The following is a 17,982-nucleotide window of genomic DNA, read 5'->3' as shown; positions in this document are numbered from 1 at the left end:
GTCACTCGGATCAAAGGAGAGAGAGGCCTGAGATCAGTTGATGGTAAGGGATTAAGAGACTGAAGTTATTTTCAGCAGTCTTTCTTCAGTGTGTGGTAACAATGCAATTTATGTTCTCTGTTTGTTATTTGAAAAAGATTATTCTATTTCATATGGCGACGCTCAGGTAGATTTATTTTTCTTTGCCTTAGCCTTTCTGAAAAAAATGAAAACCCATCATTTTAAAGACCTGTTGGAATTTATTTTATTGTGTTAGTATTTTTTTTTCTTATGAAAGAAGGATTCCAATTTTCTCTCAAAAATCTACTTAATCACCTCCCTCCTATATTAGATTTGATATCCCAGAAGCAGAACTCCAGTAAGACTTTGTGATGCAGATGGAGTATTTGAAAAGTGAGTTCAGGAAACACACATAGGGAAATGGGGAAACTGACATAGGCAAAAGAGAAAGCCAAGGGTGAACTAAGAAGGGATCACTGCTGTGGGCGGCTGGAGCTCAATCCCAGTATGGAAACTCTGAGATACTGTGTGGACTAGAGCCCATAATGATCCCACTGAGAATGAGGAAACTGGCACAGTTTTTTTTCTTTTACCACTCCTGAACATCATTTGTTGAGGACTGTCTGTGGGGTGTTTAATCTCCAGCTTTTGTTAGGTCTCCCAAATGTGTGTTGAGCAAGAGTCAGCCTCCCCAGAGAAAGCCCTCAGAGAAGCAAAGAGGTAAACACTAGAAGTGAGAATCTCATAATTTATATAGAAACTGTCTACAGTAGCTGCAGTGGAAATCAAAGGAGGTACCGGGAGAAATGTCTCAGCAAATCAACAGTGTTTTATAATTAGTTTATGCATATTTAAACAACCATTTCTTTGGCACCTATTATATACTAACCATTGACAAGCTATTGAGAAAATTTAAATTGGCAAAGCCAGAAACCTGGCCTTCATCACGTGTATTGCCCTCTCCTTCAGTCCCATCAAATGATCTTCATCCCTATGAGTATTACACCAAAGTGTCGTTTATGCCTTTCCCCCTCCTCTCTGTTTTTCCCACCAGGGCCCTGGTTTAGGCTCTCACCATAATTACTTATATGCATTGCTGAAGAGATCTCTTAACTGGTCTTCCTTTCAGTTTCAAACTCTCTACCCATGGCTTACTTACTCATCTTCCCAGTGCTCACTTTTCTTCCATCTATCCCACCTGCAGCATATGGTTCATTCATGCCATGATACTTTGTTTCCCGAATTTACCAGGTGATACACGGTCTATAACTGCACATTCAGTCCTCCTTTTTAAATGAATCTCCACTCCTTCGTAGCAACTCCTACAAATGTACTTTATTTTTTAGTCAACTCCTACTGTCAGATCATATGACTTCTAATACCTTTTCTCAATCTCGATAAAGTCCTTGCTTATTTTCCAATAATTTACTTAATATATCCTTAATGTAGTACTTTGTTGCATCATATTGTGGATATTCTATTCTCTCTCTCCATCTAGCCTGTGAATTCCTTGAAGACAAAGATTTTTGTACTTCATGTCTATATCCATGCCCCAAAGTCTGAAATTTGTATTTATTTGCAGTAATGTTAAGTGAGTGAATGTGAATTAATGAAAGAAGACAATACCCCTAACTCCAAGGATCTCACAGAATAAGGCCCGATATCTGCTTTTAAGAATCTTGAAGTCTGACGGCTCTGTACTTTTTGGAAATTTAATTACTTGCCTGATCAGTATGTGCAATAATTGCAAATGCCTCCCCATTGAGATCATAGGACCTTAGAAAGTTAGGTCTAATCTAAAATATCCATGATTCTGGGTAATTTTGGTCCTAATTTCCCCTAATTATTCGTGCTTAGTCCTTCTACAGCCTTCTATATCTCTGAGCTCCACATCCTCTGAATCTGATGAAAACCCAAAATTTAGCTTCGAGAAGCCACAACGGTTTAGTATTCTATGATCTTCTCTCTCTTTGCCGCATTTTGTAGATGCTTATAACACAGGCTTAAAAAGGCAATGAGACAGCTGGAAAAAGGTTTCTTTTTTTCTCTGCCTTTATTTAGCAGTTGCTTCGTAAAGCAGGAAAATAGCAGCATTTTCATGATTCATCATCTTTTTTCCCAGTATTAGCATCAAAAGGAAGCAACATGTCAGTGGATTTGTAGCAATAAAAGGTTGTGATTGGCAGTACTGTGTATTCTTTTATTTGATTTCTTCATCAAAAAATTATAAATGGAAGGCTATCAAATATAGCAAATCTGATAAGACTAATGCAAGAATTAGTGACAGGGTCATTGTGTTTGCAAAGGCTCTCTCCTTGACCAAACTTTAGGCAGGCTCCTTTGAACCCTCTTTTGACCCTGTCCTTGGCCCCTGTCTTTAACCTGCCTAGTCAGCTGTAGTGAAGGGGAAAAGAACACGCGGCCCTAAATTATACCACTTTGGCATATGGATGGAGTATTTTGAGTTGAAGGCAATCAAGACCCAGCAGACTCAAGAAGAACTTTTTCCTCTCCCTAACTACCTAAAAGAATTTGGATAGGGGGCCTGGCTCAGAGAGATAACTATTTTCAGACATAACTTTTATTGAAATGACCTATATGTATGGCAGGGCAAACATCTAATTACCAAATGTCTATTCTTATTGTCCTATGAATTACCCTCCTCCTCTTTGAAGCCCCAGGCCCTTATTCCATTCCTTAGCTCAGGATGGCATATAAACATCAAATGTGGACTTGCCTTTCAGTCTCATGTTGTTTACTGAGTTCTTATACATACAAAGTTAAATTTGTTTTTCTCCTGTTAATGTGCCTCATGTCAATTTAATTATTAGGCCTGCCAAAGAACCTAGATAAGTAGAAGGGAAAATTTTCCTCCCAACAATACCAAGATCCTGTTCAGTCGGTTTAGTGAGACTCTCCCCACTCTTAATATCTGATCACCCTCCAGATCTGATCGAATTCCTCATCCCCCACCCTTGATATTTGATCACCTTTGGCCTGCCTTCAGCAAGAATTCTATTAAGCAGGTTTAGCAAGAATCCCCCTATGTTTGATATTTCTTAGTAATTTTCCATCCACCAATGTCTGCCCCCCCCCAACACATACATAACTCTGCTCCTTTGCTATAAATTCCGAACTGTCTTTACTGTATTCAAAGTTGAGTCCCATCTCTTCTTCCTATTGCCATAGTCTTGACACATTTTGCAATAGTCCTGAATAGTCTTCTTTGTTGTTTTAACAAATGTCAGAATAATGTTTTTTTCTTCAACAGTGTTAAATGGCCGGTGTGCATAAAAATTTGAGACTTCTCTATTGCTTTCTAAATTCAAATACAAATTATAGACTCACTTTCCCCACCCTTAAGGCACTTGTCTAAATAAAAGAATAGAGGCATTTGTAGTGAAATATACTCAATTTATCCTAATAATATTGCTAATAATGAAGTCTCTCATGTTACCTCCCCTATCAGGGCCTTTCTTCACACTGTTTCTTCTGTCTTGAAAGTCTTCCTGTCCCTTATCACATGATTGACTCCATCTCAGCTTAATTTACTTGTCTCGGTTAGTTCCTCATCAAGTTGTCTAAATCATGCCCACTTTTATTTCCTATCACTATACCTGTATGGAATTTAGGATAGTTAATAGGTCCACATATATGTCTTCATTTAATAGTTTGTTGCGTTTTTCCCATTTAAATAAGCCCTGTGTTATATTCAGCCCATCCTTCCATCACCCTTCGCTTTGGTAACCATCAGCTTATTCTCTTTATGGCTCTGTTTCTATTTTATTTTGTTTATTCATTTTTTTCTTTTAGATTCTACATATAAGTGAAATCATACAGCATTTCTCTTTCTCTGTCTGACTTATTTCACCCAGCACAATATCCTTTAGGTCTATCCATATGTCACAAATGGCAACATTTTGTTCTTTTTTATTGCTGAATAATATTCTAATGTATAATGTATATATATCACTTCTTTATCCATTCATCTATCGATGGACACCAGGGTTATTTCCATGTCTTGGCTATTATAAAATACTGCAATAAATACACAGGTGCATATATATTTTCCGATTAGTGTTTTTGTTTTATTTGCATAAATACCCAGAGGTGGAATTGCTGGGTTAATTAAGGCAGCTCTATTTTTAATTTTTTTCGAGGTCTCTCTATACTGTTTCCTATAGTGGCTGCACCAATTTACAATCCCACCAACAGTGTATGGAGGTTCCTTTTTCTCTACATCCTCACTAGCACTGTTGTTTGTTGATTTATTGATGATAGCCATTCTGAGAGATATGAGGTAATATCTCATTGTGGTTTTGATTTGCATTCCTCTGATGATTAATGATATTGCGCATCTTTTCGTAGATCTGTTGGCCATCTGTATGTCCTCTTTGGAGAAATATCTGTTCACGTCTTCTACCCATTTTTTAATTAGATTATTTGTGTTTTTTTTGTTGTTGTCTTTATATATTTTGGATATTAACCCCTTACTGGATGTATCATTTGCAAATATCTTCTCCTTTTTTGGTTGTGTTTTTATTTTGTTGATAGTTTCCTTTACCGGGCAAAAATTTTTAAATTCGATGTATCCCGTTTGTTATTTTGTTGTTGTTTCCTGTGTGTGTGAAGACAATCAAAAAGATATTGCTAAGACCAATTTCAAATAGTTCATTGTCTTGTGTTTTCTTCTAGGAGTTTATGGTTTCATTATTACATTCACTAATTTATACACATTTTTTGTGAAATGAATGATATTTAAACAAAAATTAATTATGAGATTATTATGATTTGAATATAAATTAGTAAATAAATTATCCAGGTTTAATACTATATGGTGCAAATTACACATTAGCTCTAGGCCCCTCCCCCCCAAAATAACTGTCTAGTCTATATTATTGTGTCCACTAAGCAGATTAGAGTACAAGGTTCCAGAAAGTTTAAGAAACTTGCACAAAGTCATATGAATAAGAAGTGGTAGAGTTAAGAATTAAAGGCAGATCTTTTTGATTACAGAGCCCATGCACTTATCCAATCTGTGAAAGTGTCTCTCCAGGAGAAATACTTGTTTGTTACTCTGTAATAAACTAGAGATATGTGAGTACCCATTTATTTCTCTGCCATTCATCCTACCAGTATTTGCTATTGATTTGGGTGCAAAACAAAAATTCACTGACAGAGGAATGACATGCTGCAACTTTTTTCTTCATAATGTTTTCTCTAAGGTTGCTCAGGAAGATAACATAAAAACTGCCCCAATGGCTGATTCTCACTGATAAAAGGAACAGCCATGCAAAGGCCAGATGAGGTTAGAAATCCACAAACATGCAGTTTAGAATGAAAAGGGAGAACATCATTTTCATTTTTGTCCTTTGATTGTAAATATTCTTATGCCAAAAATAAACACGGACTAGTCCAGAATAGCATGAGGGACTGCTAGACACTTCAGAAGAAAATAAAACATTCAGGGTTTGAAATTTAAAGGAACCAAACATTCATAAGATGTAATACTTTCCTTTTCAGCTGTCCACTTTAAAGGGTAGGAGGTGTAACTTAGAATCTTTTGTGGTGAATTGTCCATATTACTGTGCATGGATTACCTTGGATGTGCTAGATTTATTCAATTTCTTCTTCATTAGAACAGAAAAGGGACTTTAGATATATTTTGTGTACTCTTGATTATACAGTAGAATCTGCCCATGGAATGAGTCTGCATCCACTTTGACTTCTAATGTGTAGTGTAGAAGGAAAAAGGAAATGGAAAAAAGCTATTTCACTTTCTGCCATAACCAAAATATTCATTGAAGGGGAGCAGAATTTGCCACCCTATAATATGTCTCTCTTTGGCATTAAGATTATTTTGAACTGGTTATTTTTAAGAAATTGCAGACATAGGAAATGCTCTAAAACTGAATAGAACTTATCCTTTTGTAAGAGATTTACAGTTATAAGGGAAATCTCCATTTGTAAGAGTGTCTCCTTCTCTGTACTAGGTAGAGAAAGATGAATAAATCTCTAGACACTCTTATCAATGCAGAAGGCAAAGACTTCAATCTGTATATGATATGTGTGAATTAATGCCAACCTACTAGTTCATGGGTCAGCAGAATTTTCATTTAATGGTCCAGATACTGAATATTTTCATAATAGCAGGCCATGGTCTTCATCCTAACTACTCTATGCTGTGGCGGAAGCTCGAAATCTTCCACAGATAATCCATAATGACTGCACATGGCTGGGTTACAATAAAACTTTATTTATGAACACTGAGATATGACTTTTATGTAACTTCCACATCATAAAGTATTTTTCTAACCATTTAAAAATGTAAAATCCTTTTTAATCTTGCAGGGAATACCAAAAAAGATGTGAGCTGAACTTGGCCCACAGGCTGCTGTTTGCTTATTACCTTAGAACTCTCAGTAAGTAAGGAATTAAGAGTCAAGGAAATTAAAAAAAAGAAGAGACAAGAGAGAGGTAAAGGAAAGGAGGAAAATACCATTCTAAACAGCTGGGGAGGGGAGTTTAAAAATGGCTTAGTGCACTTATTGCTCAGAAAAAGCACACAAATGAACAAACTCCCCCTACAGACTAGGACTTAACCCTTTTTATATCTTTGTGAAATTTAGAAAAATGCCCATCTTCTCAGACGGAAGCATAAGCTCTAAAGCTGAATTTTAATAGGATTTCAGCCTCACTTGCCTTAATGATTAATACTTTTGGTCAAAGCTCATCTTGCACAACTGTTCATGGCAGCCCTGACTCCTTATTGTCCCATTTCCTTTTTGTTTATCCCTCATTTGTGTTTGTAAATAAACAATCTCACATAACAAGTTTTTGATGAACAGAATATTAAACATTAAGTACATGACATCTTTATTTTCTGTTTAGCAACAACCATTAGCCATCATTAATAAAGGCTTGGGCCAACAAAGATTGATGCTACATCTTCTTTCTTTTCCTTTAAATTTGGTGACTATTGCATAGTCTTCTCAAGAGAAAAAATATGCTTAGGTCTTTTATGCTGAGCTGATATGGAGAGTTAATTGATGTCAAGTTGAAATTTAAAGAATGAATACTAGGAAGGAGTTATAACTAAGAATATGGACATACTTCAAAAACTCTAATACAGCAAATAAAAGGCAAAGTAAAGAATGAGTCTGACTGAAAAGAACTGAGCATGATGTTTATGGGTTGGAATAAATAGAACCATAATGTAGGTGGTTCACAGAGAGTTTCTGTTAGCTTAAACTCTCAGCCATAGATGATACTGGTGATCAAGATAACTTTTGAGTTTTTACTTTAAGTTTTTCTTTGGGGCCTTATTACACATAGCTTGTTCAATGAGTTTATATATTCCTCATATTCTAATTTGAAACCCTTGTCTAAGAAAATTCAATTATTTTATCTTTAACATAAACTTACCAATGTTTGTTTCTTCAACAAAGCTAAAAGTATTTTGATAGTCTTTGCTTCTTCCATTCTTGAGGTTCCATGACTATAAAACAAAAGTAGTAGTCTCATGTTAATTCAGAGAAACATCACAGATTTTCAGATTCTAGTAGACGTACTTTTAAATTTCTGTTCCATAGATTCAGATATGTGACTTTGGACAAGTTGCTTATTTCTGTCAAGCAATAAATTCTTCATCTGTAAAATACAAGTTGTAATTCACTTTACAGCTGTTTGGGAGAGTACCAAAGGTAGATAGAGTCAAAACAAGAATTAATTTATAGGGATTCTATTAAAATCTCAGAAATAGAAAGAATGGTTATAGTACAAATCTATGAATTTTCAAATCATTTTGAAAAGGGTAAGCATTTACTACTATAAGTGAATCTTTTTCTTGAATTATTGACAATGTTTTTACTGCTATGATATGTGGCATGCCTGACATTTATGTACTTTGGTAATTCAAACACTTTTCATTTGCTTAAGAAATTGAATGGCCTTTCCAGAAGACAACATAATATAATTATATAATAAGAAGTGACAATACAGATATTAACAAAATTTCTATTCACAAATTTATAATTATTCTTTCTTAACCAATGTTTATAACCTTACATTCAGTATAAGTGAACCAGATATATTATAGTATAATTTGATACACTATCCATAACATACTGAGTCCAGTGCCTTTCTTCCTAGTAACTGTAATTCTACTTGAAAACCAATTTTTTGGAATTACGCTTTCTCTCTAATTCATATTGCTAAATTTCCAATAAATATAGCCCATCCAGGCTTAAACAACTTAATAAGACTGATTTTATCATATTGTAAAGACAGAGGAGATGGTTAGCTTGGGGTGAGGGTCATGAAAACTAGGAGAATGAGGCAGAACTAAAGGTGGGTTTGATCCTTAGCTGTAATGTGAACAAGCATACTTGATGTGGAATTTTGTACTAAGCACTCAATCTCTCTTTGCTTCATTTTTAATATGGGAACAATGATATTTCCTACCATAAACAGTTGTTGTGAAGATTAAATGAGTTAATACATGAGTAAGTAAAGAACTTAGAATAGTATCAGCCCATAAAATTGCTCATTTATATTTATTATTAATATGATGATGATTATTATATCTACAGGGATGTCCTACAGGAAACTGAGTACCAACTTAGAAAGTAAAATATCACCTTTCCATCTTACTTGAACTTGCTCCTTTTTCTATATCATCATTTCTGGTCCCACCCCTTTCTTAATCACCCAAGCCTAAAACTTAACAGTCATCTTGTGCTCTTTCTGCACCCATACCTCCCACATTCAATCATCTTTATGTTTGCGAATTCTACTTTCTAAGAATTTATTAAATAAGGCCCCATCTCTTCATCCCTCATGTTATGATTATAACTCAGGTGGTCATTATTTCTAATTTTGATTTTTAAAATTACCTTATGTCTGTTTTAGTTGTCTTGATACCTGGACTTTTTTCCTAACAGCTAGTATCCAAGACATTCCCTAACAATCATCATCTCTTTCATGATGTATTGTCTTGTATAGGCTGCTGTGATATTGAATCAGAGTTTGGGTTTTGTTTTGTTTTGTTTTTTCTCACCAATAGACCGTGGCAGAAGTAATAGTGTATGACTTCTGCAAGGCATTGCGGCTTAATTCTTGGTCCCTTAGTTTATAGCTATCATACTGGGAGAGCTCACACAGCCCCATAAAGAGGCCTACCTATAGATAAACCAGGGCCCCTAGCCAACAGTCAGAAAGAACTGGCCAGTCATGTGATATAGTGACCTTGAAAGTGTATCTTGTATCCCAAGTTAAGCCTTCAGATGAATTCAGTACCAACCAATACCCTGACTGCAACCACATGAGGACCTAGAGTCAGAACCAGAGTCAAGCCGCTCTTGAATTCTGAAACTACAGAAACCATGAGAGACAATAAGCCACTATTGGTTTGTCAAGTTACTATGTTTTGGGGTGATTTATTACTCAGTGTCTCTCTTGGGAACACTAAACCAACAGAATAATCTTTTGAAAACAAATTCAGTCATGTTGTTTCCACGATAAAAGCCTTCACTGAGCCCTATTTGCCTACCAAATTAAAATAAAAACTCTTAGTTCTGATAAAGTCTTTAATGATCTGCTTCTACATGTTTTTCCTGCCTCATCTTCATACACTTTATGCTCCACCCGAACATACATATGCACACATGCAATATATCATCTTCATTTTCTTCCATATGTTCTTTCTTTTTAGAATAGCCACATGAGCTTATTCTACCTATAGTACTCAGCATGAGTATCATCTTCTGACCCTTCTATATTTCACAAAGCAGCTATCCCCAAGCTACCATTATATACTGAGTATATTCTCTGGTACAATAATTATCATATTTTAATATAATTTTTGTGTCTGTCTACCCCTTATCTCCCCCATTATACTGTGAAGTTCTATAGGGCCATGCTGAACACTTAATAGGTATCAATACATAGTTGTCGAATAGTTGAATTTTTGAATGAATTGTTTCTGGTAGAAAGTTGTACTAAAGGAATTCTTATACATCCTCAATTTCCTCTTGACCCATGTTATCTACATCTTTGAATTATCTCTTTAGGTTCAAGATCATATGTCTCCAGATGGAAGAGAATAACTGTCTATATGTTTTGGACTTTGCTGAACAGAGACCTTGATGTTGGCCTCATTAACCCTGGGGTGGAAACTTTCATTGGCCAAGATTATGAACAAATTTACAATCATATTACAATTTTATTTGTTTCCTTTATATTATTACTGTGGTTTGGAAGCTCTCAGTAGTTCACTGTATTTGATGGTCCCTGTGGAACTTAGTTGTTTCAATTTTGGCAGAGTTTTTATGAAGCTTCGCAGCTAATTCTTGGCAGCCAATTTATAAGCATGAAAAAGGGAATGTTAGCCAGAATTGAATCGCTTTCATTCTACTGAAAATTATTGATTTAAAATATTTAGCTTTCTAATGTAGATGACATGGAAAAGAATGTCATGACAATAATGAACAACAAAACATGGTAAAGTTAACTTGTAAAAATAAATTTTAAAAAATAAACAATTTCACTAAGTGAAGAAAATTTTTTTTAGAAAATGTTTCCAAATTCAATTAAGATGAACAAGGGAGCTGCCAAACTATGTCTTAGATTAACTGAAAAGTGGGATTTTGTTTAAGTCAAGATATTGAGACATTCACAAATATCTCATTTAAAGATACCAAACTACTTAAAACTTTGACTCAGTAGACCATTTATTAACATATTGTTTTTCTTAAATATGTGAACTAAAACATAGGAATCAAAGTGGTGTTTCAAATAGGCAAATTATATTATAATGGTTTTTAGCAGATGTGAGCAATACAAGCTCATCTAGCCAGGAAAAAATCGTTAGTAGACATTTCTTATGAGCCCTCAAAACACTAATTAAAATCTAGTCAATAAAGGATGGAAATATAAAAATATTACCTTCTGCAAATTCCATTGTTAAACTTAGATGGTTTATGTTATTTATGTTTTTATTTTTACCTGCAAAACACAGCCAGAAATCCAGCAATATTTCAAAAAATGTGAGTAGAAACTCAGGATTAATGAAAGTTATTACAAAAAAGTTTACATGTATAAAAGCAGGATCATATTTATATGTCACAGGTGTAGAAAATCATAGAAAGTATATTTGCAAATCATTAAGTTGTACTAAATTAGCTGTTTTTCAAGATTCAGGGGAAGTGGCATAGCAGTACATAAAGCACCCAAAATAAAATTATTTTCACATTTTAATATATTTAACAATTTAGTTTCCTTATCAAGTCAATGTTTACATTGACCAAGTAAAGTATACTTAATCTGTATTCAGAGTACTTACTCATCAAATAGAAAGTTGAAATGAAATCAGTAAAATAATTCTACTTCATTTACTAATTTTTCTCTACTTGGGGCAATTCAATATGCCTTATAACCTGTCAAAAGTCAACCTCTGGCTGTAAACTTTAGTGGAACCTACTGAATACAAGCATATTATATACTTTTTCTGTGGTTCAAATTTAATTATTCACATAGGCATATTCAAAGCAACTTAAGTATCAGGAAGTACAAAATTTTAGCCAGCTAAAACTTGATTAAAAATAGGATCAGTTATAAAATGTGAATTAGAACCATTTGCTGTTTATCCATTTACTTTCAGATTATTTGAAAAATGTATAGAATATCCTGAGGTAAATATTCTTGCTTTGTTTACTTATATATTACAAATACCCACAATAGTGCCTGGTATATTGTTGGTACTTAATAAATATTTGATGAACTAATTGAACAAGGAGATAAGCAAGCAATTGCTACTATTTATCTTAGTTTCTTTATAGTCAGTGATTGAGGATTATATGGCAATGGTTTAAATGACTAAATATTGACCAAAAAACATGTTTGTATGAAGATTTGATGTTAGTATGAAGATTTTTATTTAAATTGGTTTATATAACAGGTAATAGCTGACTGCCTATATGTGCCAGGCAAAACCATTAGACTATAATTTCCACAAAATAGGGTCCAGGCTCAAATTATCCTAGTATCTTCAGAACCTTCCACAACCAGAGACTGGATAAGTTTTATTAGATGGGCATTTCCAAATATAGAATTTAACTAGACGTCAGCCCTTGTTTATTCAAACGTAGTCATCTCTTCATTACTGCATATTTGCCTCAGAATCATAAATTAGCTGTTTTTGAAAATCTGGTTGGTGTAGCTACTCTGACCCCCATGAGGATATGTATTATGGAAATGAATGTATTGTCAAAACAAGTTCTCTAGCTACCTAAGTTCAGACACTTTCAAGAGAAAATGCTGAAATCCAACTGCGGTATTCTTTAAGTTTTTGTTGGAAAGGCACCTCGGAGAGTTCATCCAAAGTCCTGTCTTCTAATCCAATGTACAACAAGGAGGCACAAAGCTGAACTGTGATTACAGTGGGGCTAATACCAAATAGACTTCTTTCAGTCATTGGACACTCTCTGAGTTAATTTTCAGCTACTGGTACAGCCTGGTCATCTCTTCTGACTGTACCTTAAAGGTCCTGAGAAAGAGCCACTCAAAATGTACAAAAAAGGTATAGACTAAAGAATACCAGTATAGGTTGCCTGGCACCCTTATTTAATTTACCAGGCACAGAGGAGAGCCCTACTTACAAAATTTCACTTCCTCGCACCCTCAGGCTCCCAGGATCATGTCCAGGGAACTTAAGTTGGCCACTCATCTGTCTTCATGGGAACTACTCTAATGGAGAACAGGATCACATCAACTATTCTTGTTTATTTCTGTGGGAAGTATTGACTTACTTTCTGTCAGCAACCCTGGATAAAAACAATAAATATTTCATTTAAATAGATAATGGAGTCACTGCAAATCTTTCTGATTAGTTCAGCCACTGACAATACCATTGAACTTTAATCCTTAGGTTAGTATAATACTCCAAAAATAGCTTGGCATTTCACTGGTCCATATCAATCATCACATAATCCTTACAATCTTCTAATTATCATCTTCGGAAAAACTCACATATAGCTGCAACTCCAAAAGTGCCAGTTCCTCGTGGTTTTATTTGGCAGTAATATCGGTGACACTTCATTCTCCTTGACATTTCATTTCTTTAGGTGTTGTTGCCAAAGCCTCATTTTTCAGTCTGGACTGCCTTCCCCAGAAGTCTATCATCATCCTCATCAATATTTATTCTTTTGCTCTTTCCAGACTAAGATTATTCAATGCATTGTTTTCAGAGTAGATTTGGTTGAAAATGAAATATTTGTTGAGAGCATTTCAGATTAATATAAGTATTCATAGAGGAGCAATAAACCAGGTAAACTGTTTCCACTGTTCATTCACCAACAACGAGTTTATATGCTTGTACATTTTAGACAACAATATAAGAAGGAAATATTAGGAAGAACTGTTACTTAAAATGCATGTGTATAAATGTATGTATACACACATGTATTGTTACATATTTTAGGAAATTTTAAAGCCTTTTGTATAACAAATTATACCAATACAAATGAGATTTTGGAGATTATTTCATATTTACAGATGGGTATCATCTTGTCAAGGTTTTAAAAACATGAAGGCATTAAAAGATGTGTGAAAATAGAGTTTAAGAATCTCAATTATCAGAATTTCTATCAAAATGTTGTTCCAAAGTCAAGTTGTCAGAGAATCCTAAGTATTTATTGTTTCTTCTGACTTTCATAGACAAATACCTAGGGCTTTATCAGTATATCCAAAGAATTTGAGATATTACTTCATTCAAAACATAAATAGGCTCCTCCACCAAACATGATATTTTATAGCATTTGTTTTAGGAATGGGAACTCTCACTTGACAGTATTTAGGGAACACACATTTATCAGGGTAATATTCATAGGTAATACTGCTGCAAGGAAATATCACACCCAATGTTTATATTGGCTTTTAAAATAACGATTTTATACAAGATTCTCCACCTGCCCTTCCCATTCTAACAAAGTGCTGAGTCCAACAATATTTTTCTGTATTCATTCTTCAGAATCTTTACTGTCCTTATTTTTGTCTGTCAGTTTAGTTTAATTCACTTCAGCAGTTTGGTGGCCGATTTATCTCTTAAAAAAAAAAGTATTTCCCTTATGAATAATTCAAACCTTTGCTGGTTATAAAATAGCATCTTTGGCTTCTTCCATAGCCAACTGCTTCTTTCAAATAGCAGATTCCAATCTATGAGTTTCTATCATGGATTTGACATCTGGGGATAAAAATAAAACCCAAGATTCCCTTTTAAAAAACTCTTTTTCTCTTCACAGGTGTCAGGTTTTGCTTCTTATTGTTCTTCATCAGAAAATAAAGTAGTTAATGTTTTCTCCAGATTCTGTGTTCTGGGCTTCTTTTTGCATGCTGAAGTTTAAAGAGGAACAAAACAGGAATAGAGTGCTGTAAATAAATTACTTAGGATTGAGAACATCTGCAAAATTTGGACAAGAGGAATATATGTATATATTTGTCCCATGTAGGGAAAACAACTGTTAATTTTCACAATATGGAATTCTACCATCTTCTTGAAATATATTTAAAAAATTAATTTTGCATAGATGGAGAAACATTTCATCTAGTTCTCATGGCACACATATTTTTAATCATTTTAAAGCTATTATTCAGATGAGCATTAAAACTTAGATAAATTTTCAAATTCATATTTGAGTGGCCCCAAATTTATTTTACTTTTTTTCTAATTAGAAAGAATATATATATATATAATTCACTTAAATTTTTTTGTACATAGAGATGGCTTTCTATTTGTTTTTCACTTCAATGAATAAATGAAAAAGTCTTTCTTTAACAGTATATATTTTAATTCAACTTTCATAGAATTCTTTAATATCGTCCTACTCTCTAATCTACTTTCAATTTACTCTACTTTTAGAAATAGATAAAAATTTTCTACCTGCATGCATAATACATTCCACTGTTTTTTTAAATTACATATTTGTTAAGTAAACCAGGAATTGTCTGCATCCCATGAAGGAGATCTGACAGTGACTCAGGGTTCAAAGGAAGTGTGAGACAGCATGCTATATAATGGTACTGTCACACTTAAGCCTGCTAGGGGTCATCGTGTGTAGCACAATCTTAAGTATCTTAAATTTGCCTTCAGCTGTTCCTCAAAAGGTTCTACATTTGTACACCATTGAGAATAAGATAGGGTTAGTAATAAGATCGGAGCTATACTGATGTTTTATGCTAGAATGATTTTTCCTGACTACTATTGTAGCATATTTCTTGTTCAGTTATACCCGTACAGTACAATATATTTCAATTTTGGACAGTACAAGTAGATTCCAAGTAGATTTGTTAACCGTAAGGTGGTTGGGATTGAAAGATAGTTGAAAAGAAATGGTTTTCAGTCCTATTTTGGGCAAGGATTTTTTTCGTTTTGTTTTAGACTTTTAACATTTTGGTGACTATTCTTTATTATCCCATTTTTAACTGTAGAACATTTTAACTGTATGACAAAACAGATTTACTTCCCTTGGACGTAACCCAAATTCTCTTCTTTCTATCATATTACTCTTGGTGAAAGCAAGGATTTGTCGCACGTGTGTAGAATGGAGCCTAGAAAATTATTCATGACTCTAAGAGGTAATCATTATTGCCATTCTTCTTTTGAGCCTCTCCAGATTAGTTCTTAAGAGGAGTGCCCTCTTATGACCTACATACACTGTGCTAAATGGTATATAGGGGACTGAAAAGTGCGAACATGTGTATATGTGTGTATCTGTAGCTCTTGTGTCACGTAGACAAAATCTATTTTCTCCTGTGGCAAATAAAACAAAATTAAAGATACACACACACACAAAATAAAGCTTGTTCACATTTTGGTTAGGGAGGGAGAAGTAGGCTAAAGGAGAAATCTGCATGGTATGTTTCACATGCTGTATTAACAACGAAATTCCACTACTTGAAATAAACCACATTTTCAGAATACTAAATCAGCCATTTGTGATAGCATTTGAAGTTAGAAAATTAAACAATTATACAGGTTTCATTTCGATCAGGTAATGAAAGAAGTGGGATACTTTAATTACCTTCATGCTCGAGTGAAAAAAAGTAGAAATAGTTTTCCTTCTTATTTCAAATAAGTGGTATGGTGTTTTAACTTCTCTTAGCATCTCTTCTTGTGACAGCATTTCCCTAATCACCCAAGTGATTATAATGCTGATATCAATGGTAAAAAACAAACAAACAAACAAAAACATGAGTTCTGGAGTTAGATTTATTTAGCTCGTGTTGAAGAAAATGCTGTGTGATTCATAAACTCAAAAGCCTCAAACTTAGTTACTATTATCTATAAAAGAGGAAATAATGACATTTCCTTCATATTTTGTTTTGTGCCTATAAGAATTAACTGATGCAATGTATTTATAACACTTCAGCCTTGGCATACAGCAAGTGTGCATTAGCAGTCAGTTCTCATTATTGACGTCTCTTTATAATATTCTTTCAATGTTTCATTGACATGTCTGAAAGGCTCCTCCATATGTACTTAGGTTACATGAACTATTTGTTACTAGATGTAAAATGAGACTAAAATTGTTCAATAGCTTCAGCTAGCAGCATTTTTTAAAAATGTAAGGTTTAATACATAACAGGAGAGCTTGCATTATCTGTTCCATTTGGACCTTAGGAATTAATCAAAATCCTCAGTAAATTTTCTTATTTGATTAGGACTATTAATTAAAGCACTAGTTCATTTTGGAAGACAATTTTAAGTGTCTTGAATGACCAAATTAGGAAAACCTTTTTCCTTCAAGTTGCTGCCTTTTTTTTTTCTTAATTGAGGTGTTTATTTTGCATCTAGAGAGAAGTTGCTGGGGGGGGGGGAGGGGTTCTTAACCTCTTTCCTGCCAATAATTATATGATTGCAAACAAGATAATTAGTATTTGCTTACTTTTCTACAGCATGAGTAACAAGAATATGGAAAACAGAAAGGTTTTTCTACTTTGGTGTCCTTCACATATTGTTACATCTGTGGGAAATTGGAACAATTAATAGCGAATTCAAAACCAATTTCGAAAAAAGCATTTCTGCATGATTTGATGCGAAGCTTAAGTCTAGATCTCTGTATAATTTAAATTTTGAATCCATCTTTTGAGAAAGATATGTTAACTCTATTCCAACCCCCTAAACCAACCTCTACCAATCTCTGCTTGTCCAACTTTCTTCTTTTATCATTATCTCAGTTATGCAGAAACATTATAAGTGTTCTTTTAATTACTTTCAGATAAGATAATAATGAGCAATGTGATCCCTCTGAAAGTGAGCAGGGCTGGTGGGAGAAAACAAATTTCGTAGTCTATTTTGTTACAGGACATGTATTCCAATGACTGATTTACTCTCTTATTTCTATTTATAAAGACAAAATAACAAATAGTTGCATTTCTTGTCCTAAACTTGTGCCTGAAAATGTAGTTAATGTGTATCTTATTTATTCTGTTCACTTCATTCATTCAAAATCTAACTCCATCTAAAAAAATGTATATCGAGGACTTAACCATGCGGCAGAAATAGGTATTGGGTTTCAAAAATGCAAAGTAAGAAGTCCTCCATCTTACGAGACTTGCTGGCTATCTCAGGAGTCAGGACAGAGAAAGGGGAAGACACTGTGATAACTGAGAAAGAAAAAGCCTTGGCTCCTTCATTCAGGTGGAAGAAAGGGTGAAAGAAGAGAAAATATTCCAGGTAAAATAATTTAAATATGATGATTCAAAAATCTGTACACTTTAGGGAAAATAGTTGGATAAAAATGTTGATTGAAAGCTAGATTGCTAGAGAATTATAATGCCAAGATTTGGAGTTCGAACTTCAGTTCCATTTTTCTATAAGTAATAGTACTATTAATTTTATTTCAACATACATAATGATGATTATATATAAGGCCCTGGGCCTAGCATTGGGGATACTTGGGAAATGGGATAGATATGGCTTCAATC

The sequence above is a fragment of the Rousettus aegyptiacus genome, unplaced genomic scaffold (genome assembly GCF_014176215.1).
Source record: "Rousettus aegyptiacus isolate mRouAeg1 unplaced genomic scaffold, mRouAeg1.p scaffold_m13_p_9, whole genome shotgun sequence".
NCBI lineage: Eukaryota > Metazoa > Chordata > Mammalia > Chiroptera > Pteropodidae > Rousettus > Rousettus aegyptiacus.
Note: the sequence above shows the minus strand (reverse complement) of the source record.